We start from the raw sequence: 9,011 nt of genomic DNA, 5'->3' as shown, positions 1-9,011 counted from the left end.
TCTTCCAGTTCCGCACCCAGATTCTAGCACCACTCCGCGGTGTTGTAAAGACCAGTACGTTATATGGTCATCGATCTAAATACCGCACAGGTAAAATATGCGCACCGAATACCTCTAAATGTACGATTTGGTGTCAAAAAGCGTGCTGCGCGGCCTGGGGAGACTGCAACGTCTAGAGTCGAGTTTTTGTTTTCTTTTTAAGTTATGCGAGCGCGTATGCTCAAAACTGCGTTACATAATTCGTATCACTTATCGGTTCAGACTGAATATTAAAGATGTGCAGAAAATATTGGCCTGGCCATGTAAACACAACTTGTTGACCTATTTTGATCGTCAATCTGCATTCGCGGAATCCTTGCCACTTATATACAGCCCAGGTACAAAGTCCGACAAAGTTTCTTATTTCTATTGGGTCGAAGAGGCTGCACTGGGCCATTGTACAATGAAGATCGCCAGTGATTTATTTCACGCAGTCATTAAGCGCGGGATTTTGTCAGATTCTTTGTTGTAGCCATAAGACAGAACTGCTCTCGCGGTGGCGTCTGGCGTATATTCCGGTCATGGAGGGTATATATATATATATATATATATATATATATATATATATATAAGCAATGCATGTTTTCAATAACAAATGGGTGATATCTGGCGGTTTGGGTAAGGGCCCAAATCGCCAGACCTGGGCCCTGTGTAAGGGCCCTGTGCCCTACTCTTCCATGGCTCTGGCTGCGCCCCTGCATCAGGCGATCGCTGTTTGCTCTTCACTTGCAATGGTTTGCGGCCGGCGGCGGCGGCGCTGAAGGTCAGGTGACGTCAGACGGACCGTGCCGAGCATTGCGGTACTGAGCTTCCGCCGCAAAATCCGCAGTTGACGCGGAATGTCACGATCGAATGGTGGGGTGAGACATGATACAGCAAACACAGCTTAGTGTGGCGTTGAACCCAGAAATACATGCAATCGGAAGGGGGGAACCAAGTCTGAAAAAGCAGCTTATGACGCGCGACGACCGAACACAAAAAACGTAGATTTTTCACAATTTCCTCACTCAGCCGATGTCGACAAGAAGCGAATTTACTTGCGCCATGTCAGTGCGCGAGGGTTACGAAGAAGACGAGACCCGTGAGTCTTGGGGACTCATGGAGGTTCACTTGCGAGCTACACGGCTTCGATACTCCTCGGGCCTTGTTTACGATCCGTGTCGTCCCATGCACTATTGCCATGTCGCGGGACAGTGCTGCCGGAGTTCGCGGGAGGCCCTAATTCGATGACATTGCAATATTTATCTGAGGGAGCACACCCAGCGTTACGAAACGTGGCGTCATGTTGACGAGGAGGGAGTTCGGGCGCCACGAGGGCGGAGCGTTCTGATGTAGCGAGGGAAATCCAGCGGTGTGGATCCCGAAAGGTCATAACTGCAATTTGGTCTATTTGATTTGAATGAATTCGTGATAAGTGAACTGAACTCCCTCGGTTAATAACGACATGCAGACATTTCACCAGGTATCGACTCGGTCATAACACCTCCATACTTCCTTCTAGACCTGTCTGTGTCCTTATCTGAGGCTCAGAACTAGCCCGTGTTATTTTCAGCTTAGTCCATCCCGCAGCACTCGGTTATTTCTCAGAGGAGGTCGTGATGAAGGGCTGTCTTGACCGGTCTGCATTCCTTTCATGAAAAAATAAATATAAAAAGACACTTTGGGCAGTCAACATTGCGCTGGCAATGGTAGATTTTCATCTAGATTTTCATCCGTTTTTAAATATCGCGAACGATTTGACATCTTGACTTTATGGCTTATTGCCACACGGCACATGTCACACAGTGACCATACACAACTGTGCTTTCATACCAAGATGAGCTTTCCTAAATTGCTTTATAAGAACAACAGTACTCAATACTGAACCATGCCATACATGCTTTAATAATATTTGTGTTTGACATAGGACGGCCCGCTGAAGACCACCCTCCCAAGAAAAGGTATAACATAATTGTGATAAATGTAAGAATCAAATTAAGCAAATTATGCCGTGACATTTATGCACAAACAAAAGCAAGGCTCCGAAATCAAAAGCCAATTACCTAATGCCGCACGTGATCTATATCTTAGCGGAAGTTATGGTTGCCTGGGCCCGGTTGAAAGTCGAACAGATGAATACCTTAGATCTTCTTTCAGTATTTCTAACCTAACATAAGCATAGAAATACTCGCCCACTTTCGTTACGTTCGGAAAAGCAATACCCAACATTAAAAAATCATGAATTTAATGCATGTCAATGGCAACATAGGAATGCCTGCAATACAGCAGAAAGCAGATCCTGTTATTTGTGGGTGAAGAATGGAGGTAAAGAGTTGGAACAAGAGTCGTCATTTGACACACACACACACACACACACACACACACACACACACACACACACACACACACACACACACACACACACACACACACCTATACGGGTTTGCGGGGCGAAGTCGGGACCCCATCGAAATGCGGCGAAGCGAGGACCGGTTCGACGCCCCTTTACATTGGTCGCAGGACGATGGGAATAAGTTCATTGATACCCGGGAGACGAGTAGGTTGCGATGGCAAACATATTAAAGGGCTGCGCACGACGGAAACGAACCCGTGTAATGCAGTGAAGTAGGGACCGATTGGCATGACGTCACAATGACGTCACGGTTTACACAAACCGCAATGTAGGGACCGGCTCCTATTTTGCTTGGTGTATCCGACATCTTATAGTTTTTATCATTTAGCGGTGTGATATATATCGATGGCTTAACCTTGCACCCCGTGCCGCGCTGGGGTACTCAGCCAGTTACACCGTCGTCGCGATTCTCTCTGGGGGTTTCCGAATCTGAGTTATACATTCATAGCATTGAACCACCCAGCTTTTGTTATTAATCCAAACCAAAACTGACAAGCATTGGGAGAAGACAAACGAGGCCCTGGGAGCACTACTATGCCCTGCTTATCGTAAGAAAGAACGGAATTAAAGCTGGTCAATCAATTCGTCACGAGCATCACGCTGAATTTTTTTCAAACTCAAAATTGGTCGGAAGGCCTGCAGGACAGCACTGCGGATCTCTCGAAGCAATAGCAGTTTTGGATGTTTGCATTGCTTGCGGCAACTTCATGTTCATATGGTTGATCGATTTATATATATATATATATATATATATATATATATATATATATATATATATATGTATATATATATATTGGCACTGGGGTTATTTTCGTTGGCAATTATTTTTACGTTCTAAATTCATTGCCTACCTTTGAAGCAAGTTATGCTATGCTTTCATTCGGTAATTGCTCCAAACTGGTGCTGTTACATGAATAACATGGGAAAATCCCAAACACAGAAAATTAATTCGCTCAGTTTTATTGAAGGTATTCCACAAAACGCTGAGTATTCAGCTGCAGATATATGTACAATACATCCAGCTCAAACACCCCACACGTAACTACATGCCACATCCACGTAAACGCTACGAAGTCAGTTGAAAAGAACGAAACGGAAACACTTGTCATGATCGATGTGTCATACTGTTCTCATTCATCGTTGTCGCTGCCAGAGTCGGTGCCGGAGTCGCTGCTATCATCGGTTGTTACGACAACCGGTGGGAGATCTTCTAGCAGCCCGTCATTCGTCCAGTACTGCTGCTCCAGCCTTTTGACGTGCCCACAGCACTTACTCCAGTCCTCTGGAGAGACAGCTGCAACACCTGCCTCCACCAGCCGTTCCACCTCCTCCATCCGCCCCGTCAAGTTCCCCCGTCTTATCACGCGCTTCATCTGTGCCCACACTAACTCCATCGGGTTCAAGTCGCAGTGATACGGCGGCAGGCGAACGATCCGATGACCATGATCTCTAGCAAGGTTGTCCAGAAGATATTCCTTCTTCCGGTTCTGGGACTTGACTAGCTCCAGCAGCTCCACCTTCCGCATCTCTTCGTGGATGGTCACACCTGCCTGCTTCAACCACTCCTGGATTTCCGCTTTACGCCAGCTAGAAGTTGTCACTTTTGGGCACAAACGGGAGTGATATCAGGCATTATCTGTGATGATCACAGAGTGCTCGGGCACGTTCGGAAGCAGACACTCGGTGAACCACTTCTCGTAGCAGTTCTCGTAGCGTAGCAGTCGGCGTGCATCGACGTATGATAGTTGGCGTTCTTGCCATCGGTCCTGAGGTGGAGAAGTGCGCCCGGTATAAATCCTTCTGAAGAGCCGGCTTGGACGATGATAAAACGTGCTCCTTTTCCAACGGCGTTCTTCCGTCCGTTAATTTGATTGCCGTCCAGCCACGCAAGTCCTCCATATCATACTGATTACACCATGTCTCGTCGGTGTAAATGATTTTGCTATCGGGAACTTCTCTACGCAGCCTCCTCATCTCCCGCAAGAACTGACATCTCGTTGCTGCAATACGAGGTTTCTCGATCAGGATCTCGCACTTGTCGATCCTTCCGTACTTAAATCCGTTCGCGAGTAGGTGTTTTCTTGCGGTGGATCTAGACATGGTGACGCCGAGCTGTTCGTGAAGAGCATCCTTGATGGTATCCAGAGTAACATGTTTTCCATCGATGTACATTTGGTGCACCATTCTCATCATCGCGCAAACATCGAATGGATCTAGATCCACCCTTGGTCTTGCTGCAGCTGGTCGGGATCGGCTTGGAGATTTCAGTCTGGCACCATTCTGGGCTTCACGTTGTATGCGGTAGACTGTAGTCTTCCCAACGCCCGTTACAGCTGCAGTTCTTGATAATGGACTCTCCCGGACGGCGTCGTCGTCTCCCGCCTTCAACTTCATGTCCCAGTCTTCGACAAAATGTTGATACACATTATAAACAATTTCCCTGCTTTGTGCCCCGCGAATCCTTCCAGACGCTAGATTAGATTTTTCATTCATTGGTAAGTAGGTACTAAAACATATCAAAGATATAAAAAGACAATGAAATATACAGGTAAAACAATATAACAACTTTTCACCGCGTAAAACATTACGGCAACACCAAAATGACGCCGGTCATGACACCGGTAATTTTGGGGCTACAGCGCACTCGAATAATGACCCACGCGCAAAAAACCGTGCAAAATCGTTGGCAGCACTTTAATTCCGTTCTTTCTTACGATAAACGGAGCACAATAATGTAGTATCGTACGCCGCGCCCAGGGTCATTTTTCTGTTGCAGTGTCCAGAAAAAAATTATACATTCAAAAATGTCAGACAGCGAAACATGCATTTTCCAGTATCGGTGAGCGCGTTAAACGACGCATACTTCACAATACGCTTGCTCCAGAGAAGATGAAGGTATACACGACATGGTCATGTTTACAATGGGTACAGACAACTATGGTATTCAAACAGACATTTTAAATGTCCGTACTACGACTATTTTAAAACGATGTTACATGCGCGGGGCGTTTGCTCTTTCACATCGCGTGCCGCAGAAGAATGCAATGAACTCTACTCTGTCATTCAACATTAAAGTTCTACTAACTTAAATGTATTTGGATATCTAGTTTTCAGTGAATATCCCTGAACACCAAAAATGAGCGCTGCTTCATTTATAGCCAGATGATTCAATATTATGTTTCACATTTCATGGTGCTGTAGAAGGCATTGAGAAAACAGCATAACCAACGCAAACTACCTCGCTTCGAAACTAGCGCAGTGCAAATTTAAATTGCTATTTGAATGTTATAGTTATATTGGCCCGTGCTGCGCTCACTTCCATTATTCACATTGAAGCACAAATCCGTGTGGCCCAGGTATCGAGAAAAACGTGAGCATGCTGGTAATATACTGGTATATTACGTAGCGGCTCTCGAGTTCACCAACACAAGACAGCTTGTGTCAAGAACTTTTCCACATGCCACCAACGCTTAAGTTGGTCTAGTCTGATCTGAACAATGCAGTTGGGAAAACCTTGAGCACAGGTCAAAGAACGGCCTCAACGGGTGGCTGCCCTTGACCGTTTGCATATTGCTGCAGCATGGTGAAACTAGTCTCACAGATTCAGGCTACGCCTATGTTTTACGACGAGGTTATATGCACAGTACTTCACGTCGGTCCAGGAGCGACGACACAAATCTGGCTCGGCGTGCAAAGCGGCGATGCAATCGGCCATACCGGGACAGGTCAAGTCGCTCATAGACCTGGACATCTGACTTTCAATTGCTTGCATTTCACGAACGGTCCATGAGATCTTTCGTATCTTTCTCTCGGGGACAGGAAGGCGGTTAGTGGAATGTCTAGTGGAAGGTGAGCCCTGATCATCACGTCCACCACTTTCAGGCATCACATCACATTCTGTCTTCTGCCGTTTACGTTTTCCTTTTTCCTCTTCACTTTCTTCCATTTGTCGTTTTGGTCCTTTCGCCTCATTGTCGTAGCTCTCACCTAGGTCTTCAACCACGCTCTTGTCTTCATCACTTGTGCAGGGGTCGAGTTTTTCCAACGCCTTACCAACGTATGCACTGCCAGGCTTCTTCATTGCCAGGAGCAGCTCGCTGACTTAAGCGCCATACACCGTCCGCTCGGGCAAGCGGTAATATTCCCGATGAGCCCTGGTGTCATGTCCCATGAACCTCGCGACAACGTCCAGTTCCGTTTCGCTCAAATGCAAAAGTTGTATCATTGTTGCGATATGCTTTCGCATAGATGTAGCTGTCACATTCACAACTTCTGCACGCTCAGCAAACTGAGAAATACACTTGCTCCCACTCAGTGGCCGGGCGTCCTTGACTGCATCACCAGTGAAAACGTACGGACTGCTTTCATGAATGCCAGAAGCCTCTCTGGAGGCAACCAGAAGGTCAAGGACCTCGGTTATCCTGCCTTTCAGGAGCATTGGGACCTCTCTTCCTCGCTTTTTGCGTATCTTTACGTGACCTAGGGTTGTACATAGTTCGCGTTCGAGCACAGACAAATCATCAGTAATATCCTTATTAACTTCGTAGGTTTTCGCCCGATAATCATCCACCGTCAGTCGTTCTGTTTCACCAGGCCTCCGCCGATTAAACAAGATCAGCGAAGTGAGCGCAGCTTGAGCCAGCTTGTCGCAGTTGACCAGACTGGTTGTTTCTTGCAAGCTATCCCTCACTTTCTCCATGGCACCGTCTATTTCCAGTTGCAGGCGCAGTGCATCGTCATTTTTTGGCAGTTTTTCAACCTTGTTCCACCGCCTCTCATGCAGGGTGCCAAGCGCGCGGCTGGAAACCATCACGTTCCAGTCAGATTTGTACAGTTCCACGAAAGTCGTACCTATACATCTTTTGAAATGTTCCTCCACTGGCAGCAAGGAACTGATTCAAGAACTAAGCTGGTTGAATCAATTTTTGACACTCATCTAAGCGAGGGGATATACTCCCAATTGGGTCTGAAACTGAGAGCTATGTAAGGGATAGCCTTCGCCTACTGTAATTGGTTATATAGCGACCTGAAGTGGCATGAAACAGTACAACCTTTGCAGGTCAAATATGTTTGTTGACCCCACTAGCCTTACCTGATAATTGCGTTTCCTCTTCTGTACACGAGTAAAAAAGAATTTCCTCCGTCGCATGGTTCTGGAACACAAAGAACACTGCAATTTCAAGGGACCCTCTGAGTTCCCACCAGACTTGTGCGGTGGCAAAAATCGGGATCTGGGATATGCAAGATGCTACTACAAACCAAAATTTCAAGACACAAGATGCACAGGATCTCATGCAAATACATTCACAGAATCCCAAGGCAATACACATCCTACAGATCCAAGATCCATTAGGATCCCACAGTTGCAGCATATTTAGCAGTGAAAATTGAACAAGCATTTCAGTCACTCCTATCTGGTTCCATATTCATATACAATTATCTTAATGGGTAATATGATATAGTTCCTTTTATTTCTGAAGAAGTGTTTTTAAAGCAATACCAGAACAACTAAAATGCAAAAACAAAATACCCCATTTCAGAGGTTTAAAAAAAGGAACACGACCTCGCAGAGACTGATTTTCACAATAAAATGTCAGACATGTGTGCACATGTTAGATAAATCTTGCTAACAAATCAGGCAACTTTGTTCCCTTAAAAGGAAATAGTTCACCCTAAGAAATATTCTTAACACATATCTTAACTTCACCAAAAAAGGTAATTTTTTGAAGGGAGCAAAATCTTTTGGTCCTCTTAGAGAGCAGAAAATGATCCAAGTTCCAACACTGTGGCTCATCCAATCAATGCTGAAAGTGGTGGAGAAGCATCAATTTGATTGGCTGATGAGCTAATAGGCTGTTATTCTGCCCAGGATTGCCTGATTATGTAGTGTCTGCTGATGGGCCTATAAGCACAATTTCCCTGCACTCTTTCATGTGAACTTCATTTCAAGTTCTCAAGTTCAAAGCTCTTTGGCTGGAAAGTGCTTTCAACTAGAGCAGCAGGGTGGGGGGCTAACACTGTCTACAAGGTGACTATCTCAGTTCTATTCCCCATGTTGAAGGTTAATTAATTTCTTCAAGCTTTCTTACTGGCTCCATAGGAATATGAAATCACACTGTATATGGACACTTTAACCTGTCACAGACTTGATGCTGCAATAGCAAGTAATGTCCACAATGATTGTTAGTGATTATGAATTACACAGACAAGGGGCCACAAAGGTGCAGCTAATTTTTGGTATTGACACAGACACTATTTAGTTGCTTTAATAATGGGAAACTGGTGCATGCAAGGGGGAGGAGGTGATTCCGTCAACCCCTGAAGTAATAAACATGAGTCTTTATTTAATAGCATGTGTATATTCAAAGACACAGCCATATTCCATTTAAAATACCCACTTGTGGACCCCAAGGGGGACAGTCTGTGCTTTCGAAAAATGACTGAAATTGGTGCAAAATTGGCACACGTTTATGAATAGGAGAAAGTTTAAGAAATTTCAGTGTTTGCATTAGCGGCAAAAGTCCTGGAGAATACCCCACACCCTTCTCCATTTTCAAAGAAAAGTGGGTTTGACAATTAC

This window comes from Pollicipes pollicipes, unplaced genomic scaffold, assembly GCF_011947565.3.
Source record: "Pollicipes pollicipes isolate AB1234 unplaced genomic scaffold, Ppol_2.1 Scaffold_7262;HRSCAF=8765_pilon_pilon_pilon, whole genome shotgun sequence".
Lineage (NCBI taxonomy): Eukaryota > Metazoa > Arthropoda > Thecostraca > Pollicipedomorpha > Pollicipedidae > Pollicipes > Pollicipes pollicipes.
The sequence above is the reverse complement of the archived record's forward strand: the minus strand, read 5'-3'. Positions refer to the sequence as shown.